The 27,956-nt window shown below is 43.2% G+C and overlaps 1 pseudogene; it reads left to right on the top strand.

Annotated features, from left to right (window-relative positions):
* The window catches only part of LOC124974455 (phosphatidylinositol 3,4,5-trisphosphate-dependent Rac exchanger 1 protein-like), a 32,973-nt pseudogene extending 22,141 nt beyond the window's left edge, over positions 1 to 10,832 (top strand).
* The last annotated feature ends 17,124 nt before the right edge of the window (positions 10,833 to 27,956 follow it).

Genomic DNA, 27,956 nt, shown 5'->3' with positions numbered 1-27,956 from the left:
ACAGCTAAGGCCATAACAGCACCAAGCTGAGACTTTCTTCTTGCAATGATTGTGATGAGAACTGGAATTTCTATGTCCTCCTGCTTTTCCTCCCACTTGCTCACTCTCCTGCTCTCTGTCCACCCTTCCATCCCCCAACTGCCAGTCCATCCATGCAGCTCTGCAGCCAGTAAATAGCTCCCCAGAGCCAGCTCATGCCAGGCCTGGTGCTGGGTGCTGATGGCCCTGAGATGGATGGACACTGCTGGCCTCGGGGGCTCCCAGTGGTGTGCAGTAGATGGGAATGCAGACAGCAGTTGCCTCCAGGCAGGAGTCAGTTCCTGCTCAGCTGTCCCTCTGCTATGTCAGTACCCCCATCCAGGGGTGAACCTCAGGAAGAAAAGCAGGGAGGGTCCCAAACCACACATACCTCAGAAACCAGGGAAGAGGTCAAGAGAACATGGGCCTGTGTCTGCCTGGCCTTTGGCCCTGTTGAGCCCACATTCAATTCCAGTTCTCCCACTACCCTGTGTGACTTTAGGGAAGTCACTGTGTTGGGCTTCCTCCTCTATATAGGAAAGGGTTAGAACTAGGTCACAACTCATGTGCCAGCTCAGTTGGTTGTGGCATAAGGACCTAGTAACTGAGAAGTATTCTGTAGCTACAATGTCCAGATCTGGGAGCAAAGACTGCCAAAATTGATTTGTGCTGTCTGCAGTGTATTGGCTGTAGGTGTGGATCATGGCCTCAGACCAGCAGGAAGGGTGCTGAGATTGATTAGTGATGTCTGCAATGGGAATGGAACATTGATATCATAGCACACTTACCATATACTTATCCTCTGAAGCCTAGATTATATCCTAGAGTCCTACTGACTCACTGGATCTAGGGTTATGAACTTTGCAATCTGGTGATGGGGCATGGGCCTTTGTGCCACTGTTCTCCAAAGCAACCTCTGTCCCTTCCCTTTCCTGCCCTAGAGTTCAAACAGAAAGAAGAGTGTATGGTCCATGGATGGAGCTTGATCCAGATCAGCATCCAGGAGGACCCCTGGAACCTCCACAGCTCCATCAAGACCCTGGTGGATAAAATCCAGAGATATGTGGAAGGTCAGCAGGCAAGGAGGGTCGTGGTGGGGGTTGTGGCCTTTGCCTGGGACTTGAATGCAGCAGGGTCCTGTCAGGTTCCATCTCCATGCCCCTTCCCTGCATGTTCAGGGAAGGGCAAGAAGAGTAGGTACACTTTCTCAGCTGAGTGACCTGCTCTGGCAGGCCTGGGCTGTGTGCCCTTTGCCCAGGGTGTTGCTGATGCTGGTCGCTGATCATGCTGATCCTTTCTCATAAGTCAGAGGGTAAACTGTTCTTCACAGCTTCCAAAGGGGCTTGGTTCAGTCCTTTTGTTTACCCTTGAGGTCACAGCTGGCAGGTGGGGCCACCAACGGATCTGATGCTGCAGCATCAGAACAGGGAGTGCTGGTGCCCACTCAGGTTTTCTTGGGAATTGGTGTCTCCTGGCTGCTTGAGGTGGCAGAGGCCACCTGTTCTGTGCTCATGTGGGGCAGGAGATGAGTGGCATCTCCCTTCTTGGGAGCTCTCCAGTTCCCGCAGCCTGGTGTCTGTGCCACACCTCTGATGTCACTGCTCTGGTCCTCAATGGCATTTGAGTCTAGGTTTCCTGGGTTGGAAGTACCCAGGACAGGGGACATTGGACCAGGAGAGTTAGAGGTAATGGCTCAAGGGCCTGACCCTCAGGGAGTAGCTGCCTCTAAGCTGAAATTTCTGTTGACCCTGAGCTGTCCTGTTTACAAAACTGTGATTGGTAAAGGATGTGGGCTTTGTGATCAGAGGGCCAGGGCTTGAATCCCAGGTCATGCATCTTTGGTCATGTGACCTCGGAACACCCTTGATTTCTCCAGCCTCCATGTCTGCCCATGTGCAGCCCCAGGGTTCCTTCTGGCCCCGTGCAGTCATGAGGATAAACCAGTCTGTACCCATCAGGACTTAGTGCCATGCCTGTTCTGGCTTTCACCACAACTGACCAGACCTCCCTCTGGCCTAGGGAAGACAGTACCTCAAGTGACATAGAGGCCATTTAGACTTTCCTTTGAAGGCTTTTCTGGCCCCAGGGTGCCTTTGAAGGAGAGGCACCTGTCTGGCTGGTGGCCAGAGGAGCAATGGCCTTCTCCCCAGGGCAGCCGTGCAGTTCAGGATACATAAGCTTCAGCACATGTGAGCACTTGTGTGCACTCGAAGTCTGCTGGTGAGTGGGTGTATCACAAATGTGTGTGTGCATGTCTGTAGGGGCTCTGGCTCCAGACATGGAAGTGTTGGTTGTAGTCCCTGCTGGATGGGGACCTGCACCAGTCTTCAGTAAAAACCTCCAAAGTGCAATCTTAGCACTGTTCTTCTGTGAGCGTCAGGCACATGTACTGGGCCAGCTCCACTGTCCCCTGCCAGCCCTACTTAGTGTCCTCCCTCTTGTCCCCCTTTTCCAGATGGGAAGATCCAGCTGCTCCTGGCCTTGCTGAAATGCACAGGTGAGTGCACATGCCATGGTGTACCAGCAAGGCCCTCCTGGTTCTGGGTGTCCATGAGGACAGCCCCTGAGGCCTCTTCTGTGGCCAAGATGAATTTTCCTTGGCCCATCAGGATCTGCACTGGGGAAAGCAATATTTTGGCCTCCTACCCCTCCAGGAATGACTCTACCCTCATGTCCAAGGGACAAGTCTCAGGACCCTGGAACTGGGAGCCCTGTTTTGAGCCACCTGCTACCTGGGTGACTGTTGACAAGGATGCAGGATAGAGGATGAAGGGTGGGGAGGCTCTTTGTCAGTATGACTGTAGCCCCAGCAGATAGTGGAGCCAGGGCTGCAGATGGGGTGGGGAACCCTGGGAGAAGACCTCCCGTCTTCCCAGAAATTTTCAGTCAAGTGAGGGTCCAGGTCAAAATAGACCCCTACACTCAGTGGCCAGAAGTTGAGAGCAATTCCTCTCAGCAGATGAGTCCCTGTTACCTAGGTGCCTCAAGTGGGCAGGGCAAAGAGGCAGGACCAGTGAGGGTGGGGAGGCAAGAGGAGGGCACAGTTCTGAGGGTGGACAGGCAGTTGTTCATGGGTGGTGCTCAGTGGTAGAGCAGCACCATGGGCATATAGCCCACCAGGCAGAGAAGTGCTGTGCCCCAGAGAGTACCAGGGGTCTAGGGGTGCTGTGGGGAACCCACAGGTCTGACCCTTGGACAGATGCTTGGGTCTGGGTTTGGGGCCACCTGGCTTGCTGGTGGAGGGGAGTTTTGTGGACCTGGTTTTTGACCCCAAGTGAATTTTGGCCTGTTTGCCCTATGGGCTCTGTGGGGGGCCAGGGCCCAAATCTGGCAGCCTGCAACCAGTGTTGCCCGGCGGCCTGTCCCCACCACAGACACCAAGCTGCAGCTGCACAGGCCCTGGTGGCCACCTTGTGCACCTTCTCCAAGCAGCTGCTGGCAGCCCTCAGTTACTGCTACAATGACAATGGCGAATATGTGGAGAGCAGCAACGAGCCAACAAGTGGCTGGAGTAGGTGGCTGCCACTGGGGTCCTGCTGCACTCCCAGTCCCTGCTTGCAGTGGTCAGTGAGCCAGGCAGGTGGGAGGTCCCTTTGCCAGTGTCCCTATTACCTAGTGTGTTTACACAACATTTATTAATTGAGCACCTACTGTGTACCGCTGTTAGGGAACTGAGGTCTACCAGTGATCAAAGCAGCCCCTGTACTTGGGGATCTTATCTCCTGGTGGGAGAGAAACAGACCACGAGCCATAGATCAGTGGTGATCAAGCTAGGCAGGGGACACTGGCTGCATCTGGAGACATTTTTAGTCATGGCAGCTGAGGGATCTGGGAGTAGTGTTACTGGCACCTGGTGTGCAGAGGCCAGGGACACTCCTTAGTGTCCTACCACAGTCCCCAGGACAAATACCTGTCTTGCAGGTTGGCTCTGTGCTAGCTAGGCCCAGCCACTGGCTGTTGTGTGGGAAGTGTGCCCTCAGAACGCCCTCTGCTGGCCGAAGCCACACACAGGCGCTCTGCTGGCAAGAGGTCTGCACTCACTGAACACAAAAGGTAGCAGGGACACCAGTCCTCAATGTCTTCTCAGAGCCAGAGACTGCCCCATCCATTTGGTCTTTGATGTCGGGGGGTGCCGGGTGCTGCCTGCTGGGGTCTGCAGCTCACCTTCCAACTGGGGAAACTGAGAAGAATGGATGGAGGAAGGAGGGAAAATGGCAGGAAGAGTGGAAGACTGTGCATGGAGTTGCTTGGGGACTGAGGGTCAGAGCTGGTTGTGTTGAAGAGGTGACATTTGAGCTAGTCAGGTGGATGATCAGAGGTACAGCACAGGGTAGAGGGAGCGGCATGTGCTCAGGTCCCCAGCAAAGGCAGCATGCCTCCGGAGCAGTGAGGCAGTTGGGAGAAGAGGTTCGCAGGCCCTGTCTGTAGGACTGGGGCTTTATTATGAGGCAGAGGAAGTTTACAGACTTGGGGGCAGGTGAGAAATGGGATTTGGGTTCAATTTAAAAAGGTAACAGTCCAGGGAGAGATGGGTTGTTTGGGGGAGGATGAGGGGGAGCTGTGGTGTTCTTCTGGGATGTGGACAGTGCCCCTGTGGGGTGGGGGCTGGGAAGTTGGGTGGTATGTGGAGCATGGTCTACCTGTCAGGACTTGGCCCTGGTTGTGACTACAGATGAGAGGAAAGAGAAATCAGGTGTTATAATCTCCTGGAGTAGTACAGAAGGTTGATGGGAATGGTTAAGTCAGTAACCATTGTCTGGGTAGGGAGGAGGTGGCTTTACCAGGTCACTCAGCAAATCAGAGCAGAGGCAAGTTCTGACCCATAGGGGCCACAGGAAAAGCTGTGGGGTGAGCCAGAGCACACCTGGGCCTGGTGCTCAGGAGGCCCCAGTGTAGCCCAATGCCTAGATTCAGATCCCAGCACTGTGAGGTGAAAGCCTGGTACCTGACGTCCCTTCACTGTATCTTCTTGCAGGAGGAGGAACGGGCCATGCTGGAGGACATCTGGGTGACCCTGTCAAAGCTGAAGAGTGTCACCTTCTACTTTAAGCAGCTGGACAAGAACTGTGTGACCAGTGAGTGACTTCTCCCACCCCCACAGTAGGAGTTGCTACACTGAGGCTGAAGGGGCTGCTTGTTGCCCTGGTCTCCTGTGTGCAGATCAGCTGCCCAAGGCAAACGTGAATCCAACACATCAAACCTCATGCTCCAAATTGAGTGGAAAAAGAGGGGTTCTCTCTCATCAACCTAGCTGTCTTCACCAGGTCTTATAAGAGGTCCACAGCACTTCTCATTAAAATTCCACCCTGGAGTCTTCCTTCTTTATACTGAAGAATTCAGATTAAGGACTAATGGCATAATTGACTGATGTTCCTTAGTCCTTTGTCCCATTGTTCTGTCCCCCCAATCCATCTGACCACCCATTACCCAACACCCACCATGCACATGTTCATAGCAGTGAGCACTCAGTACTCAGGGACAGGATTTGGGCCACATTGGAGGCAGCACAGCCATGGTCCCACACTCCCCATGGGTCTAACCTGGAGTCAGCTGGTGGCATCCCAGATGCAGATCCCAGTTGCTGGCTGCTGTGGCATGGGGCCTGGGCAGAGGGTCCCTATGTTCTGGGGTCCCTGGGGAGCTGTCCAGGTGAACTCCAGCCAAGGCTGAGAACCCTGTGCTTGCTTCCAGAGCTCTGCTGCTGTGCTTGGGTCCTGGGAACTTTCCAGAAAGACTGATTCTCAGAATACACCCCAGACCTCCTACCTCAGAAACTCTGGAGTGGAACTGGGGTGTCTATGTCACAAGCCATCTCCAGGACTGCAGTGCTCATGAGACAGAGGGCCACGCTCTAGATCAGCAATTCCCCTTCCTTTCATTTCACTCTATGAAAAGCCCCTGAGACATTTTTCCTCACTATCACACCCCCTTGAAATTGCTGCACTGCTGCAGCCTGTGTGTCCATGTGTTCTGTGTCTGGCTCTGTGAGGTCTGCCCTCCCTCAAGGACCCACTTTTGCCTCCTTGGGGCAGTGTGGCCCTGCCAGAAATGCAGACTGCTGCATGGGAGTCAGCTTCTGGGGGCCAGTTTGAGCTGACTGCAGTGCCTGCCTGTCTGGGGCTGGGCTGGGCTCAGGAGAACCCCAATCAACTAGTGATGCAGTAGGGGCTCCAACCACTTCATTTTATCCTCCCTGCCTTAAGCTCTTCCTCATATGGTGAATAAGATGCAGGTGCTGTTTGAGGGCAACTTTTGCCAGGTAGGACCCTGAGCTACCAGACAAGGGGTGACCAGAGCACCATGGAGGGCTCTGATGACATACTGCTGGCCCTCTGCTGGGCAGTCAGTGTCAGGGCCAAGAACAACATCTGTTGAAGTTGTCCAAGAGGGAGGTCACAGGCTGCTGCAGAGTGTGAGGCTGTCTGAGGCTACCCTGTGGAATGGGAAGTCTGAGACTGCCCCTCTAGGCAGGAGGGAACATGTGGTCACAGGATGCTACTCTGGCATTAGTGTACATGGGAGTACCAGGGTGCCATCCTGAGGCTTGGAAGAGGGGTTCTGAGGCTATCCCTCTGGAGCAGGGTCAAAGGGCAGGGAGGTCTGAGGCTATCCCTCTGGAGTGGGGAGGGCAGGGAGGTGCCAGGGTGCCACTCTTGCAACAGAGGAAGGGAGATCTAAAGCTGCTGTGACAGAGGGTGTGGGGCTCTGAGGCCCCTTGAGACACCAACATCTACCACATAGAGGGCAGCCAGCAGGCACTGAAGGTGGTCTTCTACCTCAACAGCTACCACTTCTCCAAGCTGCCCTCCTGCCTGGAGAGCAGGGCCAGCCTCCGAATGCATGTTGTGCTTTTCATGAAAGGTGAGTTGCAGGCTGTGGGGGACCATGGGGACCAAGCCAAGGCCACCGAGCCCTTGGGACCCAGCCCTGTCCTCCCTCTCTCCTCCACAGCTCTGGAGAATGTGGAAGGGCCTCCTCCTCCAGGCAGACAGTCAGCAGAGGATTTGCTGCAGGAGATCAACACCCAGTCCCTGGAGAATGTCCAGCAGTATTACCACAAGATCAGCTGTTTCCTTGGGCCTATGTTGGGGGCAGGATTCAGAAAGCCATCACAACAGGTGGCAGGCAGACCCTCAGTGTGAGGAGCAGGCCAGACACTTTTTCTGGAGCACCTTGTCTGCATGAGAGTCTGATGGCAGTGTGCACTGTAGGTCATGCTAACCCATTCTACAGATGGGGAGGCTGTGGCCCAGGAGCATACACAACATGCCCAAGGTCACACGGCCAATAGTCTGGCTTCAAAGCAGGTCCTCTCTGCTGAGTCAAGCTGCTGGTCCACTCTGCATGGGGGCAGGAGCAGAGATGGGGCCCTGGGCTTCTTGGGCCTTGAGAGAGGGGAATAGTACCCTTGGCCTCATCCCATTCACAATCCCCACAGTGAAAAGTGGAGGGAACAGATTTTGTCAGGAGGGAGCACAGGTCTGTGGGAGTAACTCCCATGTCCCCAGCAGCTTGCCCATGGCCCCTCCTGAGTCCTGCCTAGATGACAAAGGATGGTTGGAGGGACTTTATCCTCTCCAGGGCTGGTTTTGTCATTTGGAAATGGGAGAGAGAGGCTTCTATCCATTTGCTGGACAAGAACATCTTAGCGCCCTTCTGGATGGACAAGGCCATTAGTCTCTTCTGTGCTGTTTGTGGAATGTTTTAAACATGGATTCTGGTCATTCACTTGTTTGCCCAGGTCAGGTTCATCATGACCTTATGTGGGACACACACTGTCCCCATGCGTGGGAGTCTGTTCTCTTCTGGGGCAGGAACTGCCGAGACCAGCCCACCCATGCTGTGAATAAAGACCTATCCGCACGGGGGTGGCTCGCTGCTGTTTTCTGTCTGTGGCTTGTACTGCATTCCACAGCCCAGCTGAGAAGTGTCCTTGAGACCACCTGGTTCCCAGAGCCTGGGGCTTTACAGTCGGACAACCCCTGTGGTAGAGGGGGACAGACTTGGAGCCAGTGAGTACAGAGCAGCATCCAGCACCAGGTACGGACAGGGCTCCAAGAGGAGAGGAGAAGCAGGCCAGGTGGAGGGCTGGGTGGGGCTGTCAGGCTGCTTCTGATTCTACCTGGAGTGGGGAGGCCAGTCTGCCCAGCTGGGAGCTGGGGATGGGGCCCCCTTCAACCCGTCTTTCTCACTCTGGACATTTTACCTGGAGCCATCGAACCTGCCCACAGATGCCAGCACCACTGCCAAGAAGATCAACCAGGTGTGTTCCCAGCTCCAAGCTTGACCTGGAGGACTGCCATGGTCAGGACTCTACTGGTGGGATTTCCTCCAGACACCCTGCTGGCCATGTCCTATGGTCCTGGGAGTTCCCAAACTGGTTCATGCTCACTGTGGCCTCTTTCTCTTCTATGCACCATGGTCATTGCAAGTTTCTCTGGGGCTGGGACCCCTGCAGGCAGCCACAGACCCGATGGCAGGCATGGTCAGGCCCTGCTCTGGTTTCTTCCCTCTCATTTTTTTCTAGCCCTTAGAAATTGAAAGGTCTTAAAGAAATGGAGACTTCCAGCTTTTTTGAGAAGTAGAGAGATGTGAGATCTGCTTTGGGGCTTCTTCCCACTCACTGTGCTTGGCCTGCACTGGGTGTGGCTGCCCCTTGGGTCCAACTGACCTTGGCTCCTCCTGCTCAGTGCATTGTGGTCTTCCAGGGTTGAGGCAGGTCTCACCCTGGGCTGGCGTGCTGACCTTGGTGCTTTGGCTGCTGTGAGAGAGGTGGTGGGAATGTGCTTTGGGACTCTAATGTGGCCAGCAGGATCTCACAGGGCACAGGAAGGAGGAGCCACCACCTTTACCACCACACATGGTTGGGGAAGCAGGGATGGGGAAGACTCCTCCTCCTAAGGGTTTGAAGGGCATGGCCTGTTGGTGCTTAGTCAGGGACACACTGGCAGGTGAATAGAGCAGGCTGGAAGGTGACACCTGAAATACATGGTGAACATCGAGTGCCAACTGCAGGGTAATAGGGAGCCACAGATTGTTCTTGAGCAGGTGTATGGAATGGCACTTGCCCTTGGCTGCACCCAAGCATCCCGGGTGTCTGTCCCATGCTTGCAGCTTATCTACCCTATAAATGCCCTGGATGAGCTCTGCCACTCATCCTTTGTGCACCCCAAGCCTGGCACCAGCAGGAGCTTGGGTGCTGGCCTCATCCCCGTCTCCTCCAAGTTCTGCTACCACCTGGGGGCTGGCCAGATCACCATGTGCAGCATGGGCATACAGAGGTGGGCCGTGCCAGGGTCTGGGGAGCAGGGACAGGATGTGGGAAGGCTGCATCCATGTCCTAGACCTCCTGGCTTGCTGGGCCTGGGCAGGGCCTCCCTGCTCTGGACCCCAGGTCATCTTTAATCTGGACCATCTGTGGCAGTCTGTGGGCATGAGGGCTGTGGACTTCCTGGGTCCTGGGCCAGAGGGTGTGAGGGAGATTGAGCTCTGAGCCTCCAACCCTGCTGCAAGTGGGATGGCTCACCTGCAGGGCAGAACTGCCTCCAGCCTCCCTGGACACTCCTCCTCTGTCCTCTGCCCAGCTGCTGGCCCCAGAGAAAGACAGCTCCTTTTCTGGGAGCCCTGCTCAGCCAAGTGTCCTTATGCCTGCCACTTATGCCACTTGCTCCAACAGGCTCTGCCACCCTGGCGTGGGCCATCTGTGAGGGTGGGGACACTCTTCTCTGCTGTGCCCAGTGGACTGGTACCTGGCATCGATGGGTCTGATGAACAGACATCCAGTCATGTCTTCTTGAGTGGGGGGTGCACTCCTGCATGCCGGGGACTCTGGTGTCTATGCCTCCAGCATTGTGTCCCCTGCTGTGGACTGGTGCAGAAGAGTCCTCAGCCAGGGGCAGTTTTGCTCCCCAGGGGATGTTGGCCATGTCTGGAGACATTTGTGGTCATCACAGCCAGGGACTGTGACATCTAGTTGGTGGGGGCTGGTGCTCGACATCTCACAGTGCACAGGACAGCCTCTTTCTGGTCCCCTGTCAATGCTGCTCCACTCCTGACTCTAGTCAGGGAGACTGGGGTGTCCAGAAGTCAACTCATCTGTCAGAGCTGCAGGGAGAAGGGTGCAGGGTGGCTTGGAGTCCAAGGACTGGTGCAGAGCTGGGTTCTAACAGCCTGAGTCATGGGACTGTGCCCAGGCTGCTGAGCAGGGGCCAGGCCTCAGGAGTCACCCAACTCAGCTGACAGAAAGCAGGGCCCTGCTTGGAGGTGCTGCTGTCCTGGGTGCAGACTCCTGCAGGGACAGGCCCAGGGGTGGAGGCTGCCAGGAGGGGCTGGTGGGGAGGAGCAGGGAGGTGGGGAATGTGAGCCCAGAGAGGACACAGGGTGGGTGGCCCACACAGCCATAGAAGGGGAGATGAGGCCTGGCGGGGGTGGCTGCTGTCCCATACCCTCTCCACCCCTCCACAGGAGCACCTTGAGCATGTCCCTGAAGCAGGCAGCTATCCTGGCATGGAGCCATAGGCTGCTGCCCAAGTGCATGATACAGCTCATCAGGCTGGGCTGAGGGCAGTTGCATGCGCTCTTTGTAAGGTGAGGCCACCTGGGACCGGACACCCTCAGCCCAGACCTGGCCTGCCTGGGGGTCAAGGGTTTCAGCTTCTGGAGCACTGCAACACCCAGCCAGGTGTCCCTGTGTGTCCCGAGCCCCTCCAGGGACCCCAGGCCTGACGGCTCTTTCCTTCCAGGGCCCCAGAGTGGAGATTCTGGCCAAAAACCTCTGAGTCAAGGATCAGATGTCCCAGGGTGCACCACAGTGAGTGCCCCCCTGCTCTTCCTCCTCCAGGGGACCAACGACCCTGGCAGATCACTAGTGCTGCATCAGGCCCTGCTCTGCTTTTGAGGACTCTGCTTTGGGAGCACAAAACCTGGCCCAGTCTGTACCCTCACAAGGGCCCCCTTCAGGGGAGGCCTGAAAAGGGCACTGGCAGACCCTGAGGTGAGTCTTGGGGCATCTCCCTGTTGTGTTCATCTGCTCTGCATCCCTGGGACCTGGGCTCATTTCAGCCAGTCTCCACTTTCCACCCATGCCCAGTTCTTCATCAAAATCTGCCCACAAGCTTTAAGTAACATTTTGTTTTGAAGTAGTCCAAGTATGCAAAAGTAGTGGGTTATTCCTACACACGCTTTGTCCGCTTCCCCAGTGGCCATGTCTCCTGTAGCACCAGCATGTGGTCAGGACAAGGCTGCCCTTGCAGACCCCCTTGCAAACCTCATTTGTACCTTGAGAGTCTCCACAAGTGCTCTCTTAGCCTCTTTTTCTAATTTTTTTGTGTGGTTTCCCTGCCCCAGACCCTGGGTCCATCTGTTAACCCCTGGGGCCCCATTTGACCCAAACAGGAGTGCTGTGAGCAAGGTCCTGCTGTTATCCCCAGTTGTCAGGTGAGGGTGCTCAGGCCCAGGGTAGTTAAGTATCTTGTTCAAGGTCACACAGCTAGGAGATGGCAGAGCTGGGTTTTGAAACCAGGCCCAGCTCCAACCTGAGTCACCTGGAGGCTCGGTTTCCCCTGGGTGGTTACCTATGCCTGGCACTCCTGCCTCTACCATCATGACCCCTCTTGTGCTGCTGGCTACCTGTCCTGCTGCAGACCCAGCAGTGAGATCCCATCTCTGGGGTGCAGTGGGGAATTGGAGGTGTCTGCAACCCCAGGAACTCTGCAGTGACTCTCACTGGACCACGCCATGACCATGTGCTCCTCAGTGCCCAGAAAAGGCAGGAGGGCTGGAGTCAGCACTTTGCTCTCGAGGGATCTCTTCCCCATGGGCGTCTCAGGTCCCTAAGGCAGACCTTGTGTGGTTTAGGACTCAGACACATGCAGGGAGTCCAAAGTGGGTGGAGCCACTTGGGGGCATGCCCCGACTGCCTGTGATTTATTCACATGCCCAGCTCTCCCGCAGCTGAGACAGGCAGGGCTGGACAGTCAGATGCACAGCACAGGTCCAGACCTGCCTACTCCACGTGTGCCATTGTTCTGGAAGCCTCTTCATCGTGTCCTGTGTAGGTGTCTGGCTGCTTCAGTGCTGGCAGAGACATATTGCCTGGACACGTGCTGCTGTTGTCAGACCGCCACCCTGCCCTCAGGAAAGGCTGCCCTCTGGGAAAGGTAGCTGCCTTCCACTAACACCGCTGCCCCTGGGGTAATGCAGCCTACAACCACCCTCAGGTAAGGCTCCCTGGGTAACATAGCTGCCCAAGGGGAAGTCCGCCTCCCTTGGGGAAGTCCTTTGTCCTCTGAGGGGTCTCAGGTTCATGTGTCCTGGGGTGGAGGGAGCGTGATCTGAGACTGAGCTATCATGAATTTGTTACTGTAGATATTGTTGTGGCAGTGTTGCCATAATATGGAAATTTTAGATCTTTCAGGAGAAAAAGAAGGAGTGAAATATTTGGATTATATTGTGGTCATATGCCTATTTTTGGTTGTTCTTAGCTATCATGAGAGTAGAATGCATTTTCACATATCATACATTCATAGACTATCTCTTTCTATATTTGTGGTTGTACATGATGTGGAGTTAGACTGGTTTTGCTTTCATATATGAACATAGAAAAATTAGGTCTGATTCACTCTATGGTCATTCCCATCCCTATTCTCCCTCCTTTCCCTCACTCCACTCTGTCTAATCTAGTGAACCTACTCTCCTCCGTCACTCTGCCTTTATTGAGTCAGCATCCACTATTAGAACATGTAGCTTTAGGATTCGGGGAATTGGCTTATTTCACTTAGCAAGATAGTCTCCAGTTCCATCCATTTACTGGCAAATGCCATAATTTGTTTCTTCTTTTTGACTGAATAATAGTCCATTGTATATATGTACCACATTTTCTTTATCAATGCATCTGTTGAAAGGCATTGAGGTTAGTTTCATAGCTTAGGTATTATGAAGTGAACTGCTGTAAAATTAATGTGGCCATATCACTGTAGTAAGCCCATTTTAAGTATTCTGTGTATATGCTGAGAGTGGGATAATTGTGTCAAATGATGGATCCATTCCTAGTTTTTTGAGGAATCTCCATTCTGCTAATGGGCTACACCAATTTTCAGGCCCACCAGTAATGTATGAGTGTAACTTTTCCCCCACATCCTTACCAACATCTGTTGTTACTGTAGGCTTTATAATTGCCTTTCTGACTGCAGTGAGAGGAAATTTCAGTGTAGTATTAATTTCATTTCTCTAATTTCTAGTGATATTGGACATTTTTCCATATATTTACTGATCACATTTCTTCTGTGAAGTGTCTGTTCAGTTATGAGGCCCATTTACTGTTTGGGTTATTTGGGGTTGTTTGGTGTTAAGTGTTTTGAGTTCTTTGTATATCCTGGAGATTAATGCTGTATCTGAGATGCAGATGTAAAAGATTTCCTCCCCTCTGTGGGCTGTCTCTTCTTGTTCTTGATTGTTTCCTTTGCTGTAATGAAGGTTTTCAGTTTGATACCATCCCATTTATTGATTCATGATTTTATTTCCTGTACCTTAGAAGTCCTGTTGAGAAAATTGGTTTCTAATCTGACGTGATGGAGAGTTTGTCCTACATTTTCTTCTAGTAGATGCAATATTTCTGGTCTAATGCCAATTTGAGTTGAATTTTGTTCAGGGTGAGATATAGGGGATAGATTTCAACCTACTGCATATAGATTTCCTGTTTTCTAGCACCATTTGTTGAAAATGCTATCTTTTCTTCAATGTGTGTTTATGGTGACTTTGTCAAGTATGAGATGACTGTATTTATGTGGCTTTGTCTATACATCTTCTATTCCGTACCATTTGTCTTTCTATATGTTTTGGTGCCAATAACATGTCTGGAGCTCTGGAGTATAATTTAAGTTCTGATATTGCTATTAATTGGATTTCAAGTTCAGCCTTCAAGACAGACAGTTTCTAAGAATTAACTGTTCTCAAGTTCTGCCAATATAGTGACTGTCATTCTGAAATGGCATTAAGAGTGTGTTCATTGAGGGGCTGGGTTGTGGCTCAGTGTGCAGCACTTGCCTGACATGTGAGGCACTGATTTAGATTCTCAGCTTCACACATAGAGAAATAAATTAATTATTTAAAGGTCTACCAACAAAATGGGTATGTTCATTAACTATTTTAGAGTTTGAAAAAGTTGAGGAAGAGTTTTATAAAACAGCTTATATTTTAATCAAATCAGTCAAGAAATAGCATTTCATATAGGTGAATTCTAATTTTTGCCAGTTTATTGAGAAAAAGCTACCTACCCACTTTATTATACATTTTTGCTCTAAAGTCATCCCACTGAATCTGATCCTGATGGTGCCTGTTTTATATTGGATGAGCTCTACTATCAATCTCATTTAAAGTTAAAGTGATCTTTTATGCAATTAATTTTCTTGCTGTTAATATTGAGTTTTGAGGTGTTAATACTTGAAACTTAGCAATGGTTTCCCTGATATACTTTTTGCAAATTGGCTCAGAAAAAAAATTTAAGAGAATTACATTGATATTTTTTAACATGTATAAATGCCAGTGTTACATTGAGTATTTTAGCATGGGGGACTGGAGGAAACTGGACTGGAAAGTACATATGACAGTAAAACTGTATTAGGAAAACATTTCTCATTGTGGAAGTAATACGAATTTTTTTGTTCAAGGATTTTTTGTTAGGTTTACATTAGTGTGAAATTTAAATCATACTTACATGATTTTTAACATTCATGCTCAAGTTATTTTCTGTAGAATCATGGGATTTCCCTCATGCCTTTAATTTGAAATAAGTAAAGCACATTGCAGTTTTTTTTTTTTTTTGGACCCTTTATATTTTACTACCATACATTTCTAGGAGAACTTTTTCATTATTTCTATTCTTGGCCCCATTTTTACATTAAAGTAATATTAGAAATTGTAGAAACATAGAAAATTAGAGTATGTATATTAATTTATGGATTAGGGGCTGCAGTTGTAACTCAATTGTACAGCACTTGCCTAGTCTATGTGAGGCACTGGGTTCAATCTTCACTGTAACATAAAACTAAATAAATAAATAAAGGTATAAAAATATAATAAAATTATTAAATATTTGCATTTATAAAGGATTTGACCATGGTTTCTAGCTCTTTCCACTAACAGTATATTTAAAACTCTTCATTTAATTGAATACTGATGTCTTGTGCAAAATAACAACCAGTTCTAGAAGCAGAGACTCTCAATAACCATATGATGATGTTAGTTTCATAGTTTTTTGTATCATAGTGTCTAAAAGTGTCCAAGCCCTTATGTCACTTTGTGAGAGCCCAAATTTTAAAAGTTACTTGCTTAGTTATGTAACTATTCACTTTATACCTTTCAATTTTTAATGAGATTTTCAAAGTTAATAAATATATTTCCATATTTTCTGGAGCAGCTACAGTAAGGTTTCAAATGTAAAAACTTCTTAATTTTTTGAACATGAATAAATTTGTAGAAAAAGTTTGCTATATAATGAAGTGTTCTAAATAACATGCATGAAATGACCACCAGTTAATTCTACTGAATTCTAAATATTATGCTTTAAATTTGTATTCACTTTTGATGTCTGGGATATATAAATTTAGGTGAGTTATCTTGAATTGGTGCCATTAAAAGAAGCAATCAAGTTAGAGATATGTCATAAATAAGAAAGTAGGAACCAGAATATTCTCTAATCATCCTCTAATCATGAAGAATATATTTGGACTTAAAATAAATATTTGCTTATTTTTTTAAATGATTTACTCCAAAACTCAATATTTTCTTGCAGAAAACATCTCTCCAATGTCTGTTCTAAGTTCATCTAAGTTACCATTCATCCATGGTCATCTAAGTTACCATTCCTTGATTATTTTGTAAATCTTTTATTTTAGTAACTGTGTGTGGTTTCCATTCACTGCCCTCACAAGATTGTGGCATTCTTTTTCTCTTTCTTGGATGAATCAACATTTATATTTACATTTATCATTAGCTATTTGACAGATAGAATGGACAGAGTGTAGAATCTTTGTGATTTCAACTGATTTTATTTATAAGGTACTCTTAAAGCTCAGGTCTCATGCTTTCACCTCATGAGATAATTTGTGCCAATGTAAGTCACAAAAGCTCATTCAAAAAATCCCATTTAAATTTCTAATTTTTTAAAAGCACTATAACTACAGATGACTATAATTCATCCTAGGTAATTTGGATTAATAAAATAGTTTTATGAATATCAGTGTTTGTGCAATTATCTTAGAGGTAAGGGGAGCAACATTTCAGATCTCCCTCTTATCTCTAATCATTCTCACCCCCTTAAGAAGATATAGCTTAGTAAGTTGAAGAATTGAAGTTTGATTTGATATTGGAAAGGCTAAGAAATGTGTTCTCTTTCACTTGTATCCTGCAGTAAAGGAAACTATTATAATAATTTTTCATATTTGGTGCATTTACATCTAAATATAAATATTTTTTTCTTCTTAGAATGTCCCCACAGAAGAAGGAGAATCACATCAAACTTCCAATGAATCAAGGAAAGACAGTAAACTATGAAGAATACCTACTGCTGAGTTGCTCATTGATTTGAAATTATGGAGCATTTGCAAATACTCTCTACTTTGCTTTTATTATTACAGAAGCAGACACTGACACTAGGGAACCAGAAATCAGAACATTACCTGACAAAAACAACTGTAAAGCTATCATAAAAAGAAAAAGGTGGTTGAAACCACTCTTGTAGAATGTTGCAGCATAAAGAGCAATCCACATTTTCTCTTCACATTAGTTGATCCAAAGGTAAAATTAAAAAAATATATTTTCTTTATTGTTCTTACATATTATCTCTCATCTGCACATAATGATGCCAAACAACCTAGATATAAGTTTAAGGTATCGCAGTCCTAATAAGAAGGAAAGCAACATTTGTAGAATATGGTGGGAGTAGTCAATTCTGTGGCAAGTCATCATATAAAAAAAGAATCAAAATGCGATCCAAAAGTATGACTTGATTAATATAAATAGAAAGAATTCATTTATGAAGGGAAAGTTATACTTAGTCTTTGGTATGTTATGGTAAGTTCCTCCTCTTTCTAGTTCCTCAGGGCTTTGTAATGAAGGGTCATTGAATATTGTCAAAGACTTTTCCTCCAGGTATTGAAATTATCTTATGATTTTGTCCTTGATTCTTTATCTGGTGTATTAGTTTTATTAGTTTTCATATATTAAACTATTCTTGCATTCCTTGAATAAAACCAGCTGGCTCAGGGTGTATGGTGTATGTGTGTGTGTGTGTGTGTGTGTGTGTGACCCAAGAGACTTATCCAAGGTGTACTCTATAACTGGTCACACCTCCAGTTCCTTTTGTTGTTCATTTTGAGCCCAAGTCTCTAAATTGTCCAGGTTGACTGAAACTACAAATCACCTGACACAACCTCCTGAATTTCTGGGAGTGTAAAATACACCACTTTTCCGGCAGTGTTTTTTTTTTTTTTTTTTTTGGGGGGGTGCTGGGGATCAAACCCAGGGCCTTGTGCTTACAAGGCAAGCACTCTACCGACTGAGCTATCTCCCCAGCCCCAAGTGTTTGTTGTTTTTAATGTGATGTTCAGTATATTTTTCAAGTATTTTATAAAGATTTTTAGACTGCCACCCTCAATGATATTGGACTGTAGTTTTCTTTCCTTGTAGTGTTCTTATTTTCCTTTTCATTCCGGGTAACACTGACTTTGTAGAATTACTTTAGAAGTGTCTTTCCTTCTCTCTTACATATAATGGCAGGTCACTGGTATCAGTTCTTCTTTGAATATTTGATAAAATTCAGCCTTGTGTTCACCTCTGGTCCTGGAGGCTTTTTATTACTGCTTCACTATAATTGCCTGTTATTAGGTTGAATTTTTGCATTCCTTTGATTCATATTTTGAGTTGGTTAGATTCATATCAACTATTTCATACATATATTGTAGGATTTCCATTTTTTACCATGTTTGTCTTCATAATGTTTTTCTAGATGTTCCCATTTATTGAAAAATAAGTTTTCCATATAATTCCTAGTAGTGTGCTAGATTCCAGTGATGTTTGTTGTAATATTTCTCTTTTGGTTTCTAGGTTTATTTATTTGTTTCTTCTTTTTCTTTCCTTTAATTACCTTGGTTAGGGGTTTATCAATTTTGATTCTCTTTTCACAAACAAAATCTGATCCTTTAATACTTTGTATTTTTTCTTTATTTTCTATTTTATAGTTTTTTTGTTTGTTTGTTTGTTTTATTTTGTTTTTTTGAGGTACTGGGGATTGATCCCAGGGTCTTGTGCTTGCGAGGCGAGCACTCTACCAGTTAAGCTATCTCCCCAGCCCATCTATTTTATAGTTTAAACTGATAATTAATATTTCTTTTATTCAACTTGTTCAAATAGATTTATTATTTTTCTAATACCTTGGGTTGCAACGTTAGGTTTTCTATTTGAAATCTCTCTGATTTTTAAATGTAGAGAGTCATTTTTATGAACTTCTGAATGAAATCAGAATAGAAAATAAAATGCTGGAAAGAAAGAACTATTTTTATTGTATCCCATAGATTCTGGGATGCTGTATTTCTATTCTGATTTCATTCAGAGGTTTTTAAAAATTTACCCCAACTTCATCAGTGATCCATTGAACATGCAAATGTATTGTTCATTTTCCAAGTGCTCATACAGTTTTTGTAGATTTTTATTGCAGTTTATTCTTTTTCTTACTTCATTATTTTTGTACATAAGATCAGGGTTTATTTTGACATTATTATAAAGCATGAAATAAAACTTTCTCCAATTAAGTACCCAATACTTTCCCATTTCCTTCCATCCTCCCTCCTGAAGTTACCTTCCTCTACTCTACAAATCATTCTTCTGTTTGTTTATAGTTGTCTTAATTTGTGCTTTATGGATATACAGAAAGGTCCAAGTCACAGTGGTATTCTCACATGTGTACACAGGAAAGTTTGTTCAGATTCATTCTACCTTTGCTCTCTTTGCATTCCCTCCTCTATCCAGCCTTAATTCATTCCCTCTACTCATCTGTTCTCTTTTATTATTCATAAATTTCCCATTTTTACTCTTTATTTTTGTCTAGCTTCTTCAAATGACAGAAAATATTCTTCAAATTATGGAAACATTTTACTTTCTAAGTCTCTTGTCTATTTTACTTAGCATGATATATTTTCCTGTTTCATTCATTTACCAGCAAATGTCATGATTTCATTCTCATTTGTGACCTAGCAAAACATTATTTTAGGGGCTGGGATAGTAGCTTGGTTATAGAGTATTGCCTGGCACTTGTGAGAAACTAGGTTTGATCCTCAGCACCACATTAAAAAAATAAGATATTGTGTTCATCTACAAATAAAAATGGAATATTACTCAGCCATAAAGAATGATAAAATTATGGCATTTGCAGGCAAATGGATGAAATTGGAGAATATCATGCTAAGTGAGATAAGCCAATCTCAAAAAACCAAAGGAAGAATGATCTCGCTAATAAGTGGATGATGACACATAATGGGAGGTGGAAGGAGTTAGTGTTAGGGTTAGAGTTAGGGTTGGGGGGGTCAAGAATGGAGGAAGGAAGGACTGTAGAGAGGGAAAAGAGGGGTGGGAGGGGTGGGGGGAAGGGAAAAAATAACAGAATGAATCAAACAACATTACCCTATGTAAATGTATGATTACACAAATGGTATGCCTTTATGCCATGTACAAACAGAGAAACAACATGTATCCCATTTGTTTACAATTAAAAAAAACAAAAAACCAAATAAAAATATTTTTAAAAATTAATATATATATATACACACACACACATATATGTGCCTTATATACATATATGTATATGTGTGTGTGTATGTGTGTATATATATATATATATGTATATATATATATATATATATAGTTTGTTTATTAATCTGCTGATTGGTACCTAGACTGATTACATTGCCTGTCTTGTTGAATTGTGCTGCTATATACATTATGTTTCTTCCAATATATATGTTTATTTTAGATCTTTTGACTATGTATCAGTAACTGAGATAACTGGATCATACAGTGGTCCCATTACCATTGTTTTGAAGTTTCTCTATAATGCTTTCCAGGGTGATGGTGCTAATTTGCAGTTTCATCAACAACAGATGAGTGAACCTTTTCCTTGCATCCCTGTTAACATTTATTAATAGTTGACACTCAAACTGAAGTAAAGTTTCAATGTACTTTTGATTTGTATTTCCCTTTCTGCTAGACATGTTGAACATTTTTTTCATATACTTATTGTCATTTGCATTTCTTTTTTAAAGAAATATCTCTGTAGTTCTTTTGTCCATTTATTTCTTGGGTCATTTGTTTCTTGGAGATAAGTGTTGTAAAATTTTTACTTATTCTGGATGTTAATCCCATATTTGAGAATAAAGTGGCAACAATCTTCCCCCATTCTGTAGGCTGACTTCTTACATTATTAATTGTTTCCATTGGTGTGTAGAAGCTTTTTAATTTGATGCCATCCCAACTCCTGATTCTTGGTTTTATTTATCATGCTTTAGGAGTCTTTTTAAGGAAAATGATGCCCATGCAAACATGTTGAAATATTCAACTTTAATTTTCTTGTAGCAGTTGCAGCATTACTAGAATAATTCCTAGGTCTTTGATCCACTTTCAGTTGACCTATGTAAAGGGTAAGAGATAGGGATCAAATTTTATTCATCTTCATATGGATACATGGTTTTCCCAGGACCATGTGTTGTGTGTTGTTTTCTAATATCCTTCCATTGTAATGTTATGAGTCTCATGATTGATTTTGCTTGTCTTTATTTTGTTTCTTCATTTACTAAACCTTATTTTGTATTCTAACACTTGATATAAAGTTCCTTGTGCTACTGAAAACTAGGTGTATTCTTCTGTTATCAGATGAAATGTTCTGTAGACAACTGTTAAGTCATTCTGAGTTAAATTTGAGAAACTTTATTGATATTTTATTCAGGTGACCTTCTCAGTAATTATGTTGTATTAAAGTCACCTGCTCTTACATCATTGGAGCCTATCTGTCCCTGAGGATGAGTAGTGTTTATTATATAAAACTGGGTGCACTATCATTCAAGCATAATTATTTACAGCCATTTATTTTCTTTTTTGGTTTTTCCCATTATCAATATGTAGTTACCTTCTTTGTCACCTGTGGATAATTGTTGCTTGAATTCATCAAGTATGAGAATAAAAACCCTTTCTTTCCTTTGGCTTTCATTTGCATGGAATATTGTTTTTCATCCTTCCAGTACTAGTATGTGAACATTGTTGGAAGTCAGCAGTGTTTCTTGCTGACAATATACATTTGGGTGTATTTTAGGCTATATGTTTTAAGTGGAGAATTAAGAATTAAGACATTTTGCATGCAGTGTTAAAATAGTGAGGTGTGTGTTGCTTTCTAATATTGAATTCACTATTAATTCTCAACTGCTTATCTATTATTCTAGTAAAATGTATTACTTCCTATGCTCTCATCATCATTAATTTTGTGTTTCTTTTTTTCACATCAGATTTCTCTGTGTATCTTCCACAATGTTTACTTACTTGTCATAAACTATTTCAGTTTATACTTGTCTTGGTCTTTATTTATGCTTTGATTCTAAAAAATAACATTGGCACAGATAGCAAGCAAGGTTGGCCATAATTCTGTTTTATCACTTGAAATGTGCTGCAGGCCTTTAGTGTTATGCAGATATATCATTCTTTATAAGTGACTTGATGCTTCTTTCCTGAATTTATACAAACAATGATTTTATCTTAATTTTTGGCATTTTCACTGAAGTATAACATGGACAGATTCTGTATAGGCCACATTTATTTGGGCTTCAAAATGCATCCTGTGCCTGGATGTACATTGTTCACACAAGTAAGGAACTCTTTAGTTATATGCTCACTGAATAAGTTTTCTATGAAATTGGACTGTATCTCCATTCCTTCCTCAAGATATGAGTCTTACATTGGATCTTTTAAACTTGTCTCAGTACCCTTGTATATTTTTGTTTAATGTCTTTCACTTTTATTATTATATGAAAGTCTACTTCATCCACATCATCAAGATTTAACATTCTTCCTTCTGCTTGATACAGTATTTTGATGATACTTCCCATTCAGATATTTATTTGAGTTAGTGAATTTATCATTTTTGGAGTTTCTTCAGGAACTCAATTTCCTTGTTGGAATGTTCTTTCAAAATCTGTATTGAGTTCTTTAACTTATTTCTTATTTCTCTTAGTTCCTCAATTATTTGCAACCAAATATTTGAATTTTTGTATAGCATATCTTCCACAAAAATGTCTGTGGATTAAGTTTTCAGGGAACTAGTAGCTTTTGGTGGTTTCTTATTGCCTTGCTCTCTCATGTTTTCTGTGTTAATATGCATAAATTTCTGCATGAATTTAAATAGAGTTCTTTTCCCTTCTTAGTTGTGGTCATATTATTGAACCAATTTCTCTTTTGATATAACCTGATCATGGTTTATATTTCATTGTCAAAGTCCTAACTCAGTGTGACAAAAGTTCCAGGATCACTCACTCATCCAAACTTCTTTAAGAATAAAGAATAAATACCAGTATTAGCAAAATCTTAGAAGCAAAGCACATGTTTAACTTATAAAACATTAAAATGATCTCTGTAATGTTAATAACAATGAGAAGTGATGAGTGATAATGTACAATGAACAACACTTTAGCTACTAGTGATTCCAAAATTAATATTAAAATATATAGGCAAATGTGGGCTGGAAATTGTGGTGCACACCTGTTATCACAAAGGCTCCAAATGCTGGGACAGAACAACCATGAGTCTAAAACCACCTCAGCAACTTAGTGAGGCCATAAACAATCAGTGAGACTCTGTAAATAAAATGTAAAAGGGCTGGGGATGTGGCTCAGTGGTTGAGCACCCTTTAGTTCAATCCCTGGTACTGAAAAGTAAGTGGTGGAGGGGAAAAAGATGCAGAATGAGGATGAATATTACAAATGGAATATTGAGCAGATACAGATGAGATACAAGAAAGCAAGTGCAAAGAAAACCAATAAAACAATAAAAAGAGCTATGAAATAGAAAGATAAAAACATAAATGATAAGCAAAAACATGGAAGACACTTAAAAATGCTTGACCAAGAGGAGTATATGGTTTTCTCCTTCCTGATGTCATTAAAATGTCGACACTTGTTTCCACAACTTCTAGTTGTACAATATGCCAGCTTGGGGAGGTTTCTGTGTAGCAACTATATTTCTACTTGTTTCTTCTCCATTCTATCCCAAACAGGCCAATGCTTCATCTGGAGACTTTAATGTGAAAAACTTTCATCTTTGCCTACCAGGAAGTGTTATGGAACCCTTACCAGCTGAAGAAGAGAAGGTAAAATTTACTTTATTTGCAGAGAATATGCAAGCTTATGATATAAATGTGTCAGCTATCAATGTGTAATTCTCTAGTTTTTAAGTTTAATTTATTTCAAAACTGGAAAATTGGGTGTCACCTTAGTGATTAATAAACACTTATGCACCTCATTATTGATATTAATTTTGCCAGGGCATCTCTCTGAGTCTTCCTCAGAAATGCATTGACCATTTATCTGGTGATGCATATCAAAGAAAAAAACATGGCATAACAGGACCTACAGAAGGTAAGTACCACATGTTATAAAATAACATTGGCTATAATGTTTATTTAAAACATGGGTACTAGTAGATTCTAGTAGTTAAAGAATTAAATACAATAAATATATAGAAAGGAAAAAGAGTGAAATGGTAGTAGGTGGAATATCTTATTAAGTTTCAGTAACAGATTAAATTGAGAATGTCAACAAAGGAATTGAATTCCATTTCAGGATCTGCTTAGTGTGAAGATCCTCTCTGTCATGTCCCACATGGATGAGGAAAGAGTTAACTGCTGGAGGAGGATGTTGGCTATTTTTCAGTCTATTTCCCAAAAACTTATGTACTCAAGAAACACACAAGAGCCAATACTCTTTTTAAATGAGAGGGGCATGACAGGTCTGGCCATTCCATCTCTGGCCTCTAACAACAACAACTACTCACCCAACTCTCTTTTATTTTTAATACACAGGTAAAGGGGGTTAAGACATGGAGGAGCTTGTTCTGTGATCATCAGGATAGAGTGGAGCTAGGTAATCCATTCTCTTTGGGGAGATATTCCAGAAGGAGTCAGGGAACCACTGGCATGCAGCACCACATGATTCCTGGCAATCTGGGACAAACCTTTGTGCCTGTTAGTTTCTAGAAATCATGTTTCTGCATTCCATGGCTCAGTCTAGTCTGATTCTGCTAAATAAAGATGGTTTCCCATAGCTTATATCAGAGGAAAGTTCATAAATAAAAAAGGGGAGAGAAGAAGAGAGAACAAAGATTAAGAAAATTAAATATTACAGACAACAAAATAAAGCAAAAGAAGTGGGTGTACATTGTGAAGGGAGGTAAACTCAAACATTAGAAAGTGGAAGAGCACAGCTTTAGAAAAAATTTTGAGTTTCCAGTAACAACACTGGTCTGAGAGACAGAGTAAAATTTTCCAACAATTCTTTTATTTATCAACTTTGGAAAGTAATTAAGAAATGCATGCCACATCATACAGTGCTATATTTTGTTTGCTACAAATAAATATAAACACATATGATCCACCATAGATGTATGTAATTTATTGCTAAATGAAAGTTTCTTCCTAGAAAAGTAAATATGGTGCAGAATAATATAATCTGAAAATGAAAAAAAGGTAGGACTATTATGAAAGGATCAGTAAAGTATACCCTGATAAAATATTCACTGAAAGATTATGAATACTAATACACCTACAATTTGGGGAACAAAATATGAGGATTTCAAATAGGCAAGTTATGTTAGAGGAACTGGTAGAAGAGTAGCTATAACCAGATCCAGTGAAAGCACAATTTTTTTTTATTCTGAGCATATCTCTGGGGAAAGGAAAATGATGAAAACAAGGAAGATACAAAAATTATATTCCTAGCCAACCAAGTACAATGACACAACTGAAATCACAGTGAACCCAGAGACTGGTACAGGAGGATCACAGGTTCTAGGCCAGACTCAGCAAGAGTGAAGCCATAGCAATTTAGCAAGAAGTTATCTCATAAATAAATAAATAAATAAATAAGTCAGAAAGTAAGTAAGTAAATGAAGCTGAGGATGAGGATCAGTCATATAGGTCTCCTGGGTTATATATCTGGTACCAATTACATGTATTTTAAGATACAACTACTGAATAGGAAGAAATTGTAGTAGGAATGATCCAAGACCAAAGCTCTTGAAATTGCTTTTGAATAGGTAACAGGAAGGGGAAATGAGCTAGGTAACTCTGGAAAGGATTGAAAGGAAAAAAGAGGAAGCATTTCAGCTGGCCCAGGTTCTTAAACTTTATTCATTTAATTAAACTTCATTCTATACAGGTCACTGAAAATTGTCTATCCTCTGTATTTATGGAAACACTCCTTTCATTCAGGCCTTCATGAATGTCACAATGGGCTGTTGCCTTCTCATTGTTTATCTGTATTCTCACAAAGGTCCTTCATGTCTACCACCCACAGCATTGATGTTGGTCTAGCTACACTGCATATGCATCCATCAGCCTCTATCCCTTTTCCTGCCTGTGCCTTTCTCTGTCATTACTCCTCACCCATCCCTATATGGTCATACAAATACAGGTCCATTTGGCGCTTTTCTCTGTGTCATGCTACAGCCTTCCCTGTTGTTACCATTTTCTGCCTCACTCCTTAATCCTCTGATAATCTGGCTGATAATCTCACTCCTTAAGCCTCTCTTCATACCAACCTCCAGAAAAGACACCTTTTTTCTCAACTACTTCTTACCAAAAACTTATTCAGTTATTGGTTCAAATAATTAGAACTGTTGACACTATGGTTATATATATATAACCTTAGTGATATATATATATATATATATATATATATATATATATATATCCCCAGCAATCTGGGAGCAAAGGGATTAGACTTGTACAGAAGATTTTTACAGGTCAATGTGTTAGGTCTTAAGTAGAATAGTTGCTTTATTACTAAGGTATCCCCAAGGGAGGAAAATACTATATCAGGAAGGATAATCATAGTCCTGAAGGACTGAACAAATAGTTTGCCTTCTCAAAGAAGAAAATCAATTTGTCATAATAGTAAAAAAAACCATTTTAGATATGAAGGTATTCATTGACAAAGGAGTAAGAAGTGTCAGACATTAGGAAAACAATATTGATGAACAGAGCATGTTGAAAAGTTATTATTATGAAGAGAGAATAGCAAACTGTGAATTTGGATATTTTGTAGGTATTTTTAAAAATTTATTACTGGGAACTCAATTTTTATAGAGGGATAATTCTTTGAGTTATTTTTATGCATTAAACCTGTTGACATGTAGTTTTTTCCTGTTGAGTTTTGAAGTTCTCAAACGGAAAAGCATACATAGAGTAGTAAATATTTGCTGGGTATAGTTGGTCACACATAAACATAGCTTCTTAGGAGGCTGAGATGGGTGAATGACATGATTGATGACACCCTGAACAATTTAGAATGGCTCTGTCTCAAAGTACAATAGGTTTGGCAATACCACTCATTGATAGAGTAATTGCTAAGGTTACACAAGTCCCTGATAAAATCATAAAACATGAATACACACACACACACACACACACACACACACACATATATACACACACAAGAACACACAAAACCCACACAGCACAATAAGATAGTTTCTAAAGTAAATGATGATCTAGTATAAAGCCTATTACTAGTTTTTAATTTGATAGACTGTTACTCTTTCCAGGAGTATTAAGGAACTTAAGTAAACTATCCATTTGTCAACAGACTACTGTTAGATGTAACATTAGAGGAAGAGGAGGAAAGGCTTATATTGGCACTGAAAATAAGCAGTCACAGGTATGTAAACATGGGAATTTGAATTCATGGTTTCATCCTGTTTTTCTCACATCCAGAATGTAAATTAGTTCAAATGAAATGACCTTTTGCAAAACTCTTTAGGAATCTAAATGTCATAAATTAATATTTAGATCTAATGCAATCTAATGAGTATAAAAATAACATTGGAAATCATGGCAACCTAAACGTGAGTTTTATTCTAGTAATTGAAACATTTTTTCTGAATATTTTTTGTGTTTTCCTTGGTAAAACCTCACTGATGAAATATTAACTATAAGATTTATGAATAAAGAGTTAAAATTATGAACATACATAATTGTGATTGCCACTGATCTCATTTATGTCCAAAAATGGTTATTCCCAATGGTGCAAAATTTTAATTTCACAGGACCAGTCATTAATGCCAAGGTTAAACCTTCCATCATCCCTTGAAATCATTGTCTATGTTGAGGCAGATAATAGTCTCAAATGATCTCACATCTAACTTTTAACCAAATAGCAACCATCTAGAATGGGACCTTTGTGCTTAGGGTATAATCAGTAATCTTCAAGTTCATTTCCTTAGTGGATGTTATAAAAAAAAATGGTCCTTGGATGCAGTTTTTGGGGAACTATAAAAATGTTGGAGGGTTCTTATTGTTTTCTCATGTTGTGTGTGTTAATAGGTTGAAATTTTGCATGCATTTAGAAGGATCCCCTCTTAGGTGTGGTTCCTTTTGGGGTGTAACTTCCTCTGTGTGATGTTCCTAAGCAGTGGTGAGGTCTCAGTGTCAGATCAGCACTGAACTTTACCAACATGCATGGCACATGGTCCTTCTTTTCTGCATTGACTGATTGGTTTGGTGGGATTCTCCACAGCTGACTAGAGGGGAGCTTTGTATCTTCCACTCAGTCAGGTTTCCCTGGCACAGTTGTGGACTCTTCCTCCTGTGGATGTTTTCCTTATTCTAAAAGACAGTATTTCTGGGTTTTATC

Source organism: Sciurus carolinensis, unplaced genomic scaffold (genome assembly GCF_902686445.1).
Source record: "Sciurus carolinensis unplaced genomic scaffold, mSciCar1.2, whole genome shotgun sequence".
NCBI lineage: Eukaryota > Metazoa > Chordata > Mammalia > Rodentia > Sciuridae > Sciurus > Sciurus carolinensis.
This window is presented reverse-complemented; position numbering and strand designations above follow the sequence as displayed.